Source organism: Hyperoodon ampullatus (genome assembly GCF_949752795.1).
Source record: "Hyperoodon ampullatus genome assembly, chromosome: 12".
Lineage (NCBI taxonomy): Eukaryota > Metazoa > Chordata > Mammalia > Artiodactyla > Ziphiidae > Hyperoodon > Hyperoodon ampullatus.
In genome coordinates, this window is record NC_136925.1 from 16086177 (window position 1) to 16104729 (window position 18553).

The 18553-nt window shown below is 34.3% G+C and overlaps 1 pseudogene across 1 annotated transcript; it reads right to left on the reverse strand.

The window, feature by feature from the left end:
• Window positions 1-456: 456 nt before the first annotated feature.
• Window positions 457-17055, reverse strand: LOC307061516 (phytanoyl-CoA dioxygenase, peroxisomal-like; annotated as a pseudogene). Its single transcript has 2 exons — window positions 16964-17055; window positions 457-1548 (listed from the first exon to the last, which is right to left on the reverse strand). The product of its transcript is annotated as a phytanoyl-CoA dioxygenase, peroxisomal-like (transcript).
• Between the last annotated feature and the right edge of the window lie 1498 nt (window positions 17056-18553).

The window sequence follows — 18553 nt, forward strand, 5'->3', positions numbered from 1 at the left end:
TCTTGTGTACTGATAACTCACAATTTAGCACCTTATATGAGAAATAAAGGACAGTCTGAAAAAAAAAGGAGAGATTTATCCCCTGTGTTTTTAGCAGCATATTTCATTGCATCTTACATTTAACGTATGATTTCTCTTTTGGATTATTCCATCTGTTCCAGTGCTTTTGTTTTTTGGGGTGTTTTGTTTGTTTGTTTGTTTGTTTTGTTTTCAATTATACATCACATTTATTAATTCCAACCCCAAGTTTTCCTTAAAAAAGTAATATTTCACTTTTACTGTTTTTACATCCATTAAAGCCACCCCACCTTACTGCAAAATTACCCCTATGCAATTAAGTACTGGATCCGTGCACTTTGATTTTGTTAACAAGTGAATAGAAAAGATTATCTCATCTCATTGAGAAAACATTTTCCTCCGACACCTTGTTCTATCTTGGTTTTCTTTAAAAGAGTTCTAGCAAAGGGCTGTTTCAAAGGTTGATTCTCCTTTCACAATGTGCACTGGAAATTCCCAAACATCCTTCAGGCTGACGTCTTTCACTCCATAGATTTACTAACTAACCCTAAAACTTCCTTTCCAATGTTTTCTTGATTTGTGCTATTCACATCGATGTAGTGGCGGTTGGCATGCGCGAAATGGTGGGAAATTGCCTTCCAGAATCCTTGACTTTTTTTCCGAACCAGATTCATGGACAAGCAAAGGATGAAAGAAAATGGTGTCTCTCTTCTCCTTCATGATGTGCACCCTGGTGTTATTTCTGTCATAGTCTTGGACCCCGTGGAACATGATGTTAAACCCTCCCTCTCAGTGGGGATAATCGTGTGGTTTCAAGGGACCTTTGTGTGTCCCTGGGAGCACAACCAGGCAGCCGTTGTTCTGGTCGATGTTCTCCATGGCCTTCCAGGAACAAACGATGCTATTGCTGGGCCTTAAGGGGAAATAGTGAAGATCCTGGTGCAAAAGGTGACAGACGAGATGTCTTCTGCTTGAATCTGGAGGTTTGTTTATCAACATTGCATGCATGGTCATAACATTGGGTCCAGTGAAACACTCCACATATTTCAGAATTTCAGGGAGGGTGCAATACCTGAAGAGTTCCTTATCTTCTTGGAAATCTTGGACCTTGGTAGTCACTTTCCCACTTGGCATATATTGTGATTTTGCAATGGTCACATATTTCATCATCATCAATCCCAGTGGTTTCACCTCCTTTTTGCAGATTCTATCAAACTCATCCCTCAAGTGTATCAGCATCAGTCATCAAAATTTTAATGAAAAGAAACCAATTTTCTTCATAAATTTCTCTGTTCTAGGCTTAGAAAATTATTTTCACGAGTATACTGGAATTGTTGACTATGGAAACTGGCAGGATAAACAGCACCTGAAGTGGGGTGAGCTATGATGGCTTCGGCCTGGCGGTGCCGAGGTATCACAACAAGATATGCAGACAAGGGAGGCGTGGTTCTTGTCCATGGCCTTCGGGGGAACACCGGTGGCTGGGCCTTGGCCCCACTTAACTCTGTTGACAGCCTCGCCTCCCCGAGGCTGGAGAGGCTTCAGTGCTTCTGTTTTTAAGACAAAGGGAATAAATCTAACATTTTCATGTCAATTCTTTTCTGAAGGACATAATAATATATTGTTTTTGCCTCACTTGCCATAGCTTAGTGAAGTGTCAATCTCTTTATGTATTGACATTTGCTAATCAGAAAACTTGTGCATGAAATTATAACTTTTCATAAAGGCTGGATATAATGTTTCAAATCATTTTGAGAGCATTAAAAAATAATCAATGGCTAATTAATTGTAATGCTATCCCAAAATTCAATTAAGTATTTTGATTAAATTGATTAGTTACAAGGCCTTCAGTAATGAATATATAGCAAAAAAGTTTAATCTAAATCGTGATGCATCAGCTAACAACCAAACTCATGGTTAAACATGGCACTGTAGTGATTAGGTGACACAAAATGAAGTCCTTTGGGTATGTCCATTCTAAACAGCCTACTTTTGTTTATGTAGAATAAGATCTGCCTAAAAAATTTTATTACCCAGATCTCTACTTTTCATTACACACATTTTAGGCTAAGAATTTATTGAGAATAATTTAACATTACATTTAGGAAAGTGGTTCAATGTGATGGGTGTCAGTTGTCTTTCCTTTCTACAATATGGTAGATTATAGAATTGTTTTCCTTGTATAATCCAAGAGGAATATAGAATTTTAGTTCATTCATCTGATGATTGTATAATTCTTTCAATGTGTTCCCCTCAGTTGTCAAGTTTGATCAGCTAATATGTCTGTCTGAGGCACCCCATTTCTTCACCTCTAATCTGTTGTTTTCAGTCCGTCATGGTAGTGAAACACATAACCAAATTTGTTAGGATTATATGCAAAGTAAAAACAAATGGATCCTGAAAAGTTTTGTTGATCCACCTGAGTAAAGAAATACATGAGCTTTAATACTTTGGACTTATGGTATCTACTTTGGAAGCTCAGACATATTTTTTCCTTCTTTCTTATTCCAAGATTCGTCACAGAGAAGTGAATTTTACAGATGGTTCAGTTTTGAGGCTTAGAAATCTGTGGAGTAGTGTGAATTTCATAACTTGTCTAAGAATGTAACTAATCATGGAGAAATTTTCCATTTTCAGAGTCTCCAGTAAAAGTGCACAGTTCCTAGAAATAGTCCAGTTTAAAAAATGATTTAGAATTGGTTGAATACAATTTCCATTTCCAACATTAGCCAAAACACATCAATAAATAGGTTTATTTTCAAAGCATTATCAGACAGATTAAGCTTCAAAGTATTTCAATACCAGCATTGTACTTTTATATTATTGTTTGTTGTATTTATGTCACTATAACTAGGACTCATTTCTGGGCTTCACAATTTATTTCTGAAAATTTAGTGAATAGTTACACAGTAATTTATTTTTTTTCCTAAAAAATATTCTTTCTACCATTTACATGGATGCCATTTTTAAGTGGTTGAGTCTATATAAAACTGTTTTTAGAAAGCTGTCATGTTGTGTTCAGATACTGTTTTTAAGATGATAATAAGAGGAAAAAAAACACACATCTTCCTTCAGAAGAACAGGTTGACTTAACAGTATATTATTAACTGACAAGAGCAGTGACCAAAGAACTGTAAATCCTTCATCTCCATCAATGAAGAGCTCCATTGTGTTCTAACTCTGTGCCATCCCAATCCCCCATTTGTCTGTGAGGAGTTTATCAATTGTGAAGAGTGTAGGAAATTTTGAATAAGATAGTGGATATGTATATGTGGAAACAAGCATATGCGCAAATGTGCATACACACAAAAGAGAATATGTCTTTGTTCTTTAGCCATTTGCCAGCCATCCTGATTTAAACATATCACAAGAGGTTTCCAAACATCAAGTTCTGGAGTCCAGGTTAGTTACTTCATATATGAACTTGTCTTGGTTATAATACATACAGATTAATTAGAGCTAGCAGATAAATAGTTTCTTTATGTAAACTGATGAAAAGCTTAGGTTAAGAATAACAGAGAATTGTCTTTGCATTTTCTCGATTATAATGTGTCAGGTTGTGCAGCATGCCTTTCACAATCAAAGGCTGCTTGCACATAGGGGACAGGCCTTTGAGGTCCCTAGCTTCACTTCCTAGCTGTGCCACCTCAAACAAGTCACTTATCCTTTCTAAGCCTCACTCAGCTCATTATAATAATGCACATATTAATAACAGTTACTTTGCAGGATTTTTATAAAGATTAAATAAGATACTGCATGTAAAATACTTAACACATTGCCTGCCATGTATAAAGCAATTAACAAATATAAATCATATTTTATGATGCTGAGGAGGAGGGGGGATTTAATTGTGGCTACAGAAAAGAGAGAGACAGGGAGGAAAGGAAGGAGGAAGAGAGAGAGGATGAGAGAGAGGATTAGAGAGACAGGGAGAGAGAGAGAAAATAAAGGATAAATGAATGAATTGAATTGGCAGGTCTTTTTCTCTATCTCTTTAGCTAATTTTAGATTTCTCATAGACTAAGAATCCCATAGATTTCCACATCTGTGACTCTACTCCTGTTTGGTAAATAAGTTCATTTGTACCCTTTTATATGTGGAATTGTTTAGATTCCACATATAAGCAATATCATGTAAGAGGGGGGATGAATTGGGTGATTGGGATTGACATATACACACTACTATGTATAGAAAAGATAACTGACAAGGACCTACTGTATAGCAAAGGGAACTCTACTCAATACTCTGTAATGGCCTATATGGGAAAATAATCTTTAAAAAAAAGTGAATATATGTATAACTGATTTACTTTGCTGTACACCTGAAACTAACACAACATTGTAAATCAACTATACTCCGATACAAATTTTAAATAAATAAATATAAAGCATATTACATACACACACACAAAAGAATCTCATAGAGTCTGTACTCGTCCCAAGATTCCAGGGATTTGGCAATTGCTGATAGCTTTTGTTCTACATGATCTCAGGCTGCTGGGGTTCTTGGGCAATCCTTTAAGACTTGATGTGAGATTGGTACATTTCTGATGAAATGCTCTGCATCTGGTGGACACAAAGCAGAACACGTCCACCTGTCTCTCTTCAGACATCTGTCTCTCTTCAGACATGAAGCCTTTAATCTGGCTAACTCCACCTAAATTGTAGTGCCACAGCCTTACAGGTTAGTTCCCCTGATTTAGTTGCTGGCCTTCTCTGCCCTCTCAGAGCAAGAAGATCTCCTGTCACCTAAGTGCTGCACTTAAAAGACTAAGATGAAAAATCCATCTTCTATACTTAAAAAAAATCTGGAACAAAAACTCAAGAGAATCCCATGTGATTGACATAGATGTAAGTGTGGATGAGTATATGAACATATATACAGACATGTAGGTCTAGAGTGTTATTACTGATCCTGACACTTTTAAAATATATATATAATCGAGGGCTAATTGCATGTCAGAAAATGTAGATCCCACTATTTTCTGTGCTTTGGTGTGCCTTTCTAGGACTGCTTTTATAGTTTACTGGTATATCATAGTAGATGTATTTTACAAAGAAAAACACAAGCCTCTTGGAAATAAACCAGGTTTCTCATGGTCACACTGTGATTGATGTAAAGCAGAGTTAGAATGGTCTGCAGATCCCGTGCCTCTCCCACATTTTCCTTCTCTCCTAGACCTCGCTGAGCCTCTGCAAATATCAGAGCTTGAGTTCAGTTGCTCACAAGACTCACAAAACTAAAAAGGATGAGAATCCTGAGATCAAATCAGTATTTCAGAGACTCCATAACACAACACAATCACCTGTACCATTTCTGAAAATACCTGCTAATTGGGACTTACTTCCTGGGGATTCTAATGAAGTAAATAGAAACGAGGTGTTAGCCTTTGTGTTTTTAAAGTATATCACAGAAGATTCACATGCAGGGCCATAGTGCATAAATATAGGCTTCTGGTGGTCACTGGGCTGCCTATCCCGAGCAGCATTCAGCGTCCAGCCAGTGCCCACCTGGATGGAAGCCTGCACTCAGAAGACAGACCCTTTCAGGGAATGGGCTGTTCACAGGTAATGCAGCCAGAGACTAAAATTAAAGTGCCAGATTCTATTCTTCAGATTAACTGGAACTGAAAAGAATGTAAAGCTAGAATTATAAAAAGTAAATTTAGGATTAAAATAGAGACTTAGAACGCTAATCATTGCATTCTCTCTCAAGTAGGAACTTTCTATGGAAAAAGTGATCTCCTTAGCTGGTTTTGACAAGCAAGTCCAAAGGCCCTAGTCATCAAAGGAGTGGCTGCTAGATGACATTGGTTTGGAAGGAGTAGGCTGACCAGTTAAGAGATAAAATATTCAGAAAGGAAAATTCCAGAAAGTTCCAGAAAGCAAAACTTGAATTTACCTCCCAATGGCAACCATTTACATAGCATTTAGTATTTATAACTATTTTACCTAGCATTTTCATTTTATTAGGTATTATAAGTAATCTACATATGATTTAAAATATACAGGAGGATGTGTGTAGGCTATATGCAAATACTACACCCTTTTATATAAGGGAGTTGAGCAACCAAGAATTTTTGATATCCTCAGGAGTCCTGGAACTAATCCCTGGAGGATACCGAGGGTTGACTATACACAGTTTCTACTAAATTATGATTTGATATTTGCAGGGTACTTGGAGTTTGAGAGTGTGAAGCCAACCTCTTGCTACCCAACTAAGATTTTCTTCCAAGATTTGAATGGGAGCTTTAGATACAAATCCTATATGATGTAAATTGGACCCTTAATTTTATAAGTAGCCTGAAGCAGACTGAGAACTGCTGTTCAGCTGTTCTTGCTAAAGCTTGACAGAGAATCGGAACTGTAGAGGCAATATTGGTAAGAAAAGATACAGTCACTTCATCAGTAGTTGCAGTAAGGGAGACTTACAGCATATGGGTACAAGTGCCCTGGACATAAGAGAGGTAATGGAGCACAAGAACGTCAATCCCTAGGCTTACAAGCAGGTTACTAGAGCAGAAGTTACTTCTGAACCAGAAATGTAGTATGGAAAACATTCACAATCTTATAAAAATCGACAGCTTTCCTCTTTGGTGGGATACTCAGCTGGCAAACTTATTTAATGGCTATAGTGACTGGAGTGAGATATAACCCCGTAATTGTGGTGCAATGCATTTTAGAACTTGGTATGATATTTTACATTTGGTAAGAGAGAGATGGACTGTATCAGAATCAGCCAGGTCACGGAGCATGAAAAGCATTACTGGAATGGAGTGGAAAATTAAGGAGGAGTCTAGCGACAGGCACTGAGAGACAAGTGAGAGTTGGTGGTGGTATCATGAGGTGAGAGGAGTCTAAGAGGAAATATTCAGAGGACATTGCTGTTCCTCATGTCTTAAAGCAGGGGTTTATTGCCTTGCCACAGATTTTTGAAGTCCAATTTTCATTCTTCAGATGACTGGGAGTATGTCAAGTGCATGACTTCAATCCAGAAGTTACCCAAGGTGATAGCATAAAAATGTATTTATACAAATTAAAGCTTGAATACTAGAGCTATTTATTGAAGATGCGTTCTTACTAAAAAAGTCAAATTTAAATTTTGAAGTGTAAAATTTCTCAAAAATTGGCCTTTAAGATATTTTATTAAATGTTCTGTATATACATAAGAGTGAATGATTTTTATAATGGGAAAAGGTTTTAAGGTATTGTATTTTAATCCAGTTATATATATATTTTAATAAACTCAAAATTTACCAAAATAAATTAATTTTAATTACAAACCCCTCAATTTAATAAGAAAAATTCCTAAGAGAAAGGTAACTGCCCCATGGCTTCTTTTTCATTACTGAGGATTAGAATAATATACTGATCATCAAACATCAAAAAAGCCAAAGATTTTGAAAACATTTTCTAAGGATATGACCCCTGGTCACTCTGAAGTGGTACCAATTACTGCACTTTAGCCACCAGGGAGTTTGTTCTTACTGTGTTCTAGTGGACACAGAGAGAGGAAAATTTTTCTCTTAAAATTTGCCAATCTAACTAGCTAATCAATGGATTTCTGTCATGTGTCCTCTCAATTTTTTTCTTAAATTTTGTGTGATGAATTGTAATAAATATATCCACAATTACACTAACTCTTTGGTCTGACTTTTAAGTATATTTTGACATCCTAAGACAAACTAAACACTTTTAAAAATAAATTAATTTGAACCAAATTTAAAACAATATTAAAATTAATACTATAAAAATCCAAGGGAATATAATGTAGAAAAACATTTTCAATTTGTTACATATTGTCCAATTGTAATTTGGCCCTTATTATTGTCTCTAAGGGGAAACAACTGAATGAATAACTCATGCAAATCAAAATTCAAAACCACACTATAATCAATGTTGTTATGATTTATGTATAGATGTCTGTAAAACCCTAATATAATCAGATCTTATTGTAGAGCAAGTTATGTATCAATCATTATATATGCCTATTGAGATGTTCCTGTAGAAAAAAAAAGTTTGTTTTTTATTCCTCCTTAGATAGAAAGTTTGACTTAATTTAGATAAAAGAAGACAAAATTGTTCCAAGTAAATTCTTCTAGAACTGCTTAGATTGTGGAGGGGAGCAGAGAACCATAAAGGGCAGGAATGAAATAAGGAGGGCATCTCCCCGTTCCTCCAGACTGGTGACTTACCGAGACAAGTGGGGTCAGAGCCTGAGGTGCTTACTGAGAGGCTTAATTAGTCAGACCTGAAAATCATTTGTTACTTCTTGTTCATGAAATTAACAGGCACATGGAAGAGGAGAAGTTCTAGTCCTAAGCAAAGTCATAATATTTCTGTGGGTTAAGACCTTTTCACAGGCTCCTGGTGATTTTTTGACAGAACAGTCTTTAGTGGTCATCTGCTTTTGCTCTCAATGATGACCTGTGATTGCATCAATCTAACTGCCACCTACTGGACCAGTTTATACAAGGAATGTCCTATATCTGTGTAGTCATAAAACAGGAGATACTCCTTGTCACATAAATGCAAAAGCTATACCAGAAAATTAATAAATGTGATGTCAAGGGAGGACCCAATATATATTCATTTTCTGATCTTGATCAAGAGTTATAGATCCCATGAATTTTATAAATAGTTTATCACTTCTTTGTTAAAGGGAGACAGAATCTGAAAAATTCTTGAAAACTCGAAATTTCCAGAAGCTAGGAAAGAAACTTATCTCTGCTAGCAGAAACTTGTTTTCCTACAATTGGAGTGGCGTTGGTGGGGGTGGGCTGGGGGGACGAATGACACTAAAACCTGGATTACAGAGGGAGAAGCCCACCAGCAAAAGAGACCCTGGGCTGCACTGTAAGATGCAGAGGTAGTTCAGATTTCTTTACTGTGCAAAATGTCATAAATCCATTGTAAATAACTTTATAAGAAAGTATATATTTTCCAATTAAAAGTCATGTCTTATTTGACAATTATCTATACTAGCTAATAATTTTTTTATGTTTTCAAATAATTCCATGGTCTTATTTTTCTTGTATACTAAGATTGATTACTATACAGAGTGCTGAGCTACCTTTTTAAATTCTCTAAGTAACTCTTTAATAACATTAAAATCCAATTGCAAAATTATTGCACATTCTTTTGTAGACAGTTTAGAAAAATAGGAAAAAAACCCAGCAAATTTAAAAAAAAAGTTATTTTGAATTTTATTACTAAAAGAGCCATAACCAGTATATTCTGCTCCAGAAATCTATGTGGAAAATATTGTCTCATATCTTTTAGTTTTCAATTGATCATTCAATAACTTATCTGCTCCTTTAGAAGATAAGTCATCCAGTGGGATAATCAGTCCAGAATGGGGTCAGCTCTTCTCCATCACTGGAAGAGTGAGAAGGAGGGTGGTTTATGTGGAGGCCTAGGGACTAAATCTGACCTGAGAGGACTGTAGTTTGGGTTCTGTTAGTTGTTCTGTAATGGGTTATGTTTGAATTACATTTCAAATTTAATATCAGGAAAATGTCATATTTGAATCAGAATGTCCATCTTCTTTTGAATAACCAGGGTATCTGGTAAGTCCAAGCTGGTTGTGACATAGAAAGCCTTCCTGGAGTTGGTGACCTCTCCGTGCTTTAGACACTGCTCTCCTTTGGTGCTTTTTCGGTTTACTAGTACCTGATGGTCTCCACCAAACATCTACAGTGCTGTTGTCTGAACCCTACAAAATAGTGAAAGCTTGTTCCAAACTGATCTTCCTCTGTTCCAGGGTTTTATGAGCTCTCCATTTAAAGACTGGGCTACAGGGTATTTTTCCACCAAGAATTAATCTGTGAAAGTTACCCTTACATAAATCAAAAACTTAGAAACAATAACAAAGAAAACTTTCTTTCCTGGTAGAAAATCAGCATGTCCATTTTAGAGTAACCTCATTAATGCAACTACAGGGGAAAGAAAAAAGGGTGGGATCTTTAAATAGGCTTCATAGTAGAATCACAATATCTTTTAAATAATGATTTAAAATTTGTGGCCAGCAATTTTTTTTCATCTTATCCTTTTAATGTACTTGTCTGAACACAATTTTTGTGCATAGTGTGGGAACTTTAGTGTTGTAGTAGACTCAAATGAGTGTGTATGTTTTTATTATCTATCTGCTTATCCTGACCCAAATAGCTCATATACTTCCTCATTTCTTATATTCATGCTGAAGAATGAGTAGACTAATTGACACAATACAGTGATCTATCTTTTTTTTATGTTTTCACTAGAGAAAAAGTACACTCTGCTGAAACAGATTCAGGCAAGTAAGTCTCTCTTCCTTCACAGTGTACCTTATTCTGTGTAGGCAGCAAAGTTTCCTGTTGACATCTGGTCTGTAGATGACCTCTTTCAGAGCTAATTCCTGTGTAGTTATATTCTGCAACTAAATCAAAAGATGAGGTGTAGTATGAATAATTTATCTTTTAAAGGATCCAGAATATCAATGTGAAGGAAAAATAAAACTGACATGAAGTTCATAATATGATATGATATCTATTTATTTAATAGATTTATCCTTGACAACCATTTCTCTGGTACTGACGAGCATTACAAGGATTAAAAAACAAAAACAAACAAACAAAAAAACACTTCCTGGGCTTCCCTGGTGGCGCAGTCATTGAGAGTCCGCCTGCCGATGCAGGGGACGCGGGTTTGTGCCCCAGTCTGAGAGGATCCTCCATGCCACAGAGCGGCTGGGCCCGTGAGCCATGGCCACTGAGCCTGTGCGTCCGGAGCCTGTGCTCTGCAACGGGAGAGTCCACAACAGTGAGAGGCCCGCGTACTGCAAAAAAACAAACAAAAAAAACACTTCCTAAATATATATAGATCTTGTTAACAAAGAGCTGAAAAATAAAGATTCTATGTAAATCACATACAAACATATTCTAATTAGTTATTATTATCATATTAACATTAATTATTATATGTTATTTATTATACATTATTTTAAAGGTTATACATTATTAATAATTGCATCTGGGGTTTTGCTGTAAAACTCTAATTTATTAAGTGTAAATTCATTGCAATGAAATTGTTGGAAAATTGTTGTATAAATTATATTTATACATTTTCTAAGATATCTACCATTAACTCTAAATAATGGTATCTACTTTAGGTTATTAGTATTTAATAAAATTAAGTTTTTAAAAGCTCTTCAAAATCATTTTAAAATTTTCTCTATATATCCATAGTGGTTGAATTCAATGACAGTAGATATCCATGGCACTATTGGGTCAAACTTTTGTAAACAGTCTCCAAACTTCTTTGATTTTGATTCCCTATTAATAAAATATTTTGTTCATATATTTCTAAAATATGAATTATTTGTAAATTACATGCTACATGACTTATTCCACTAATACAATTATAAAAACATGCACACAAAATATCAATAAAAATATAATACTGTAAATAAAAAATAATTTAAATGTTATATTGTTTATTATTAATCTGAAATGTTTGCTTATTTTAAATTTATTATAATTGACTCATGAGTGTAATGTAATTAAATGTGCCATCACCTTTTTTTAATTGTTGAATTTTGGCATAGTCATTTGAGTCAGTTTCTAATTTCATTTGTGAAAATACTTGATTTTAAGAACTGATCAAGATGAAAAAGATACCATATGGTGGTACATGATCAAAAATAGAAAAAGTATAACATTAGTTGTGCTTCCTAAATCCTTATATTTACATTTCAACTACACCCACTAATTATGCAAACCCTACAGAGAGAAAGGGGAGATAGTGCTGCTGGCTTGGTCTTCTCTGCTCCCCATTTTTTGCTACAGGTACTACTGTGGCTGATATTCCTGAAATCTATGATTATCTGGTTTAAAAAAGTACCTCTTACTACAGTGAGGTGCTTTATTTATTGTTCTAATTCTTTGGAGTCACTGCAGCTGGTACCACCTGACAACCGCTTTGGCAGGGCAAGCTCTCTCCTTCATCTGTCACTTATTATGCCCTCTTTACTCCATGACACATCCCATCACTCTCTTCTAGCCCAAGAGGAAACCTTCTTGAGAGTATCCCTTTAAAAATGCTCAGCAATATTTCTTCCATTTCTTTGGATTCCACTACTATTGAGGCAATAAAATAAAGTAGCTGAGATCTCGGGTCTGAAGCCAGACTGCTGTGTTCAAATTGTGGCTCAACCACCTATAAACTGTAACTTTGGTCTAATGATGTCATTTTTCTGTGCTACAGTTTCCTGAGCAATATGAGGAAATATATGGGTAGAATATGGAAGTAATTGCTATTTTTGTGAGGTGATCAGGAAAAGTAAAAGGAGATATTGAAGTAAAGAGCTGAAAAAAGTGAGTGAGGGAGTGAGCCATATGGATGACCTTGGGAGAGTGCTCAAGGTGAAGGGAACAGCAGGTGTCAGATTCTCCAAGGAAGAGCATGTTTGGCCCGGCAAGAAATAGAAAGGGAGGTGAGTGTGGCTAGAGTGAGAAAGGATGGTTGAGAGTTAATGATTCAGAAAGAAGGAATGGAGACAGATGACCACAGACCTAGCAGGCTCTCACAGAGACTCCATTATTTTCTCTGAAAGAGGAGGGGAATCAATGAAGGACTTTGAATAGAAGTTTAACAAAGTCTGACTAAAGTTTTTTTTTTTTTTTTTTTTTTTTTTTTTTTCCCTTGCATTTAGTTCTTCTTTGCTCTGCCACACTACATTCTAACGCAGGGAGCTTGCCTGTCCTATTTCCCCACACAAGCTTCCTGAGAGCCAGGGTCATTAATCATTCATCTTTGAATCTACAGAGCCTACTACACCACCTGGATTAAAATAGATGCTCAATAATTATGTGCTGAAGGGATGAATTCAAAAAGAAGGAAAATTAAGCTCTGAATTAGTCAGCTGAGCAAGTAGAAAAATCTGTGTTCTGAAATTCAGTACATATGGAGTTTTTGCTCAGAAATACTGGCTTTGTGACCTTAGGGCAATTCCGTAGTTAATGATTCACTAATCAAACCTTTTTGATTTGATTCTATGGACAAAGTATGACATCTCTTAAATTATCTGGGTCTGAGTTTTCTTGTTTTTACAGTGAGAGCTGTACCTATCTGTAAAGCCCTATGCTCTTTCAAGACCTATCTCATTCTAAATTAAGGGTATCGTGAGCCTCAAGAAATTTTTGTCTTAACTCGCTCAAATGGACCATTTCCCAGGTACGTTTTAATGAAATTGGAGACTATACACTATATCCCAGCTATTAAAGCCTTAAGCCTATTGAGAAGTCATTAGTTTTATAAAACTTTAAAATGCTTTCTCTCATTCAATTTGACATTGCTAATGATCTTGAGTCTACTTTTCCTCTTGATATTCTTATATTGTCTAATTCATAAAAGTTAACAAAGCATATGTCACATATAAATTTACATCACTCTTTAACATAAAAGAGATAGGGACACACTAGAATATATGCATTAATGTAGCTGCATAAAAGCAACTATATTTGTTACCATCAGACATGCTGTGATATGAATTCAGCCACTGATTACTGAAATACACATTTAATAATTCATGTTTCATTAATAATGTACCATATAAATACAGCATATAAAGGAATATATTATATATTTATTGTGGCATTCTAGAGAATTATCTTGAGGCTAAAGACTAATTTAAAAATATGATCATCCTTCTCACACATTCTGGGCTATTTCATGAAACAGCCACATATTCTGTATATGACCTAGTTTTAACTTGGCTCCTCTGAAATTTTTCTACACTATTTTTAGTGCCTTGAGGGAGTAAGGTGGGATTTAAACTAAGACCATTTTTCCATAATCATTGGACATTACTGTAACACATGGAAATAATAATAAAATTTAGCATTGTCATATTTTATGTGGAGGGAAAGAATAAGCTTGTAGTACATTTTCTGTTACTGCCCATTACAGGGTGCATATCCTGTCTGTATTTTTTTTATTGATTGGCAAAACCTAAAACAATGGAAACAAAATGTGTCATTTGTTTTACTTGACATGTGTTCTATTATATACGATTACCTGGGACCATAGTGTTTGGTGGTGTCCCTGAGGATTGCATGGCTCTTAAATAGTGACATCTCAAGGAATGCACACAATGGTATTGACTTCATCTTATATGGAAAATAACTTGAGATGGCCCAAGAATGGCAGCTTACAATTCTCAAAACTGTAATGCATGTTTGTTAATTAATCTAGGTAATTGTATATCTTTGAAAATATCCTTCATTGTTCATGTGACTGTATTGCTTAAACATATTTTTATTGCATATCAAAAGGAGTCATTTATTTTGATTTGATTATATATATATATATATATATATATATATATATATATATATATATGGCCCGAGAAACATCCCTTATTTATGAACACTCCTTTTAAATTCTTAGCCCTAAAAAACAAAGAAAAATAATACTAAGTGTAATGTATTTCCCAATTAGTTTTACACTATTAGATGTCATTAGGAAAGCGACTGCGATTTCTGTTATTTTCCATAGGAGATAGTCACATAACTTTCCCTAAGTCATCCTGCCAAATTTACCATGATTTTATCACTTGTAATATTAATAAACATGCTAATATAGTGTTATTTACATATTTTGGGAAATTTATTTCCATCTCATTTTAATTTAACATTGGCTGCTTCAAAAACTTATTGAAACACATTTGAGACGGAATCATACTTTTTTTTTTCTCTACGTGAATGGAGATGGATCTCATAACATATAATGAATATTAGTTGATAAGATGGTTATACTAAAAATAGGTCTTTGCATTATGAAATAGGCTAATACTATAAAGTTATAAGCCATTCCACTTTGAGCATACCGTATTTTATATTCATCACATACTGATGTTAAAACTACTGACAAGAAATGTTTCCCAAAAAGCAACTGTGAAACATAACTGAACATGTCTAATTTGACAGCTTCTTTAGATCGCCACCTGCTTTTCAGCAATAATTATTTGTATTCTTAGTTCTTTTCCTTTTAATTTTAAAACGCATGTGTTTCACTATAATGCATGCATTTAAAAGCAAATAATAAGCATAAAGATAGTCAAATACGATTTTCACTTTAAGTAGTTTATTTAAAAATGTTACTCGAACTTAATGCAATAACTAATCTATAGTTATTACTTAAAATATACCTTAAACTTTTTATCAAATCCATTTTTAAAAATTATAATAGCATATAAATATTCTCCAAATTTTAATACATATTTGGCTTTAAGTTATATTTCTTTAACATAAAGTCTATTTTCAATATAAGTATTACTGAATGATTATGCTTTGCTTAGTAAATTGAAGGAAAATTTATGAAGCAGGAAAACAAAAAGGAGGGATTTTTAGGAGTTTATAAAAGGTATAGAAATTTACTATGAGATCTCTCTGATTTTAATAACTCTTCATTTATATGCAACACCCACTTTAGCTATGTTTGCAGTAAATGACCATTTGTTAACAGTCAGTTCTTCTTCAGGGGTTTATTATTTTTTAAAGGACAACTATTTATGTGAATGTGATATATATGGGGAAGTTGGAATTGCAATATAGAAAGAAAAAAACTTTTTAAAACAAACAAAAAATATATCCTAAGAGATGTCTCCATCTCATATGTTGTAGACACATACATTTTCCTAATAACCAGAGGGCTTTCCTCTTGGGAAATACTCCTTATTTCACAGAGAGGATAAATTGTTGCTTTGAGTCCTGAATTAAACATTATTTATAATCATGCACTCTTTTGTAAGGAAAGCTAATTTCTGCATGCAAACTAATACAGATGGGCATTGTTGGAAGCAAAATCATCATTATTATGTCATTCAATAAACCAATAAACAGTACATTTTTTAATCAGCCTTAGAAATTCTCAGATAGTTGACAGGGTAAGCAGATAAATAATAATAAAATGTGTGCAGTTCCCATCCCAATCAATCTCAAATGCCATTTTCAGAGAAGTGAAAAGATTTAGGGACTTAGTATATTTTACTAAATATATATGAGAGACAAAATCATTGATTCTGCCTTTTATTCTTTGGGAAAATGTGGTTTCAAGTGAGTTTAACTATTACCTTGCCATGTATTTTTTCTCTTACATAAAATGGACTAAGAGCCTTTAGAATTAATTTTTTTAAAAACTTTATTATAGTAGATTTACAATGCTATGCTAGTTTCTGCTGTACAACATAAATCAGTTAAACATATACATATATCCACTCTTTTTTAGATCATTTTCCCATTAAGGTCATTACAGTGTTGAGTAGAGTTCCCTGTGTTACACAGTAGGTCATTATTAGTTATCTATTTTATATATATATATATATATATATATGGAAAGAATGATACAAATAAACTTATCTACAAAACAGAAATAGAGTCACAGGTATAGAAAACAAACTTATGGTTATGGTGGGGGTGGGGAGAAGGTGGGGGAGGGATAAATTGGGAGATTGGAATTGACATATACACACTACTACATATAAAATATGATTAATTTTAAAAATTTTAAAGCCACACACACACCAAAATATCCATTCAACATAGTATTCTTCCCCACAAAGCTACCACCCTTATGTGGGAAGTTAATTTCATTGAATTCAATTAATAATGTTTTAACGACTTATATGTTAAAAGTCTTCATTCTTTGTACTGTGAGATATACATAGACTAAAAAGATAATATTGCTGACCTCAATACACTTATAAATTATGGGAAAAGTGAGAGAAAATGATGTTCACATACATAATAGCAATTTAAAGTAGAATGTAATATGTATAAGAAAAAAAGTGTATAGATTGTTTTTCAGGTTAGGGGAAGATTTTTCTCCCAGAAATATTTGACTTTTGAGGAAAAACAGCATATTGCAGCAGAGTCACTCTAACGATAAATAATAAAGAGCATAAGTACCCTTCATGATGGTGTTGAAAAGCAGATTCTCCGAGGTCATTTCCAGATATTTTGATTTGGTATTTCTGGGCTGGGGCCCAAGAATCCGTCATTTTTAACAAGTACCTCAGGTGATTAGATCAAGCCACTAAAGTTAACCTTCTGAGATCATAGGAGTTGCCTTGAATTTTACATTATGGAGCTTCTGTTTTTCTTTACTTTATGTAAGTCTGCCCAATAATCTTTAAATAAATTCTCTCTTGTCATATTTTTTTCTTTCCTTTGGTTAACTTAGCCAGAATCTGTTTCTGTTGCTTAGGCTGCCTATACAACTTCTGAATCAATATCTCTGGCAGTTCCTTAAGGCTATTTTTTAAATCAACATAAATATCTTTAAAAACCTAAATATTGTGTTAATGTACACATGAATTCTTATGGCTACTTAAAACGCTCATATATTTAATTTGATTATGTAATTAAATGCAAAATGTTTTTTCATGCTACTGTTAATATACTTTTCTCAATGTATGTTTGCTCACTACATTTTAGTTATATAAAACTTGATTTGGTTTTGAGAAGAAAAGGGGAATTTTTTAATATATTTTATTCTACCCTATATTTTAATTTTATATATTAATATTTACACAAAAGGGAATTTTATCACTTTCAACTGGAAATGATAGTAAAGCTCATTTAAAAAATGAAAATCAATGTGCGTATTTATGAAAACAATTTAGGTAATATTGTGAAATAATAATTTTTCATCATTTGGTTTCTGCAATCATACTTAAGTACACAGTTTGAGTCTTCAAGACCTAGGGCAGAAGTTAGCACTGACTTCAGTTGATAAATGTTTCATGAATTGCTGACATCATTTGCTGACATCAAAACCAATTGCTTTTGGTTTATTTGCAAGATCAGCTTGTACGCTGATTCAAATATAATCAAAGCTCAAAATGTTATGCTCTGAATTGAAGGTAGAATGGTAATCAGTATGCAGGCCCTTCCCTCAGGACTCTTACACACACACACACAAACACACACACACATACAGAAAAACTCTTTACCATAAAATGTGATTAAAAAAATATCACCTAGGGCTTCCCTGGTGGCGCAGTGGTTGAGGGTCCTCCTGCCGATGCAGGGGACACGGGTTCATGCCCCGGTCCAGGAAGATCCCACATGCCGCGGAGCAGCTGGGCCCGTGAGCCATGGCCGCTGAGCCTGCTCATCCGGAGCCTGTGCTCCGCAACGGGAGAGGCCACAGCAGTGAGAGGCCTGCGTACCACACACACACAAAAAAATATATATATATATATGTGTATATATATATATATATATGTATATATGTATATATATATGTATATATGTATATACATACATATATATATATGTGTATATATATATATATATATATATATATATATATATATATACACATATATATATATATCACCTAACCCACCAAGCTAAATTATTTGTTTTTGTTAAATATATGTTGTAACACTCTCGGGGCCAGCTGTTATATCTCCTCATGGCACAGACTGTGGTGATTTTATACACAGTGTGTATGTGTGTGTGTGTGTGTACACATGTGTGTATGTGTGTATG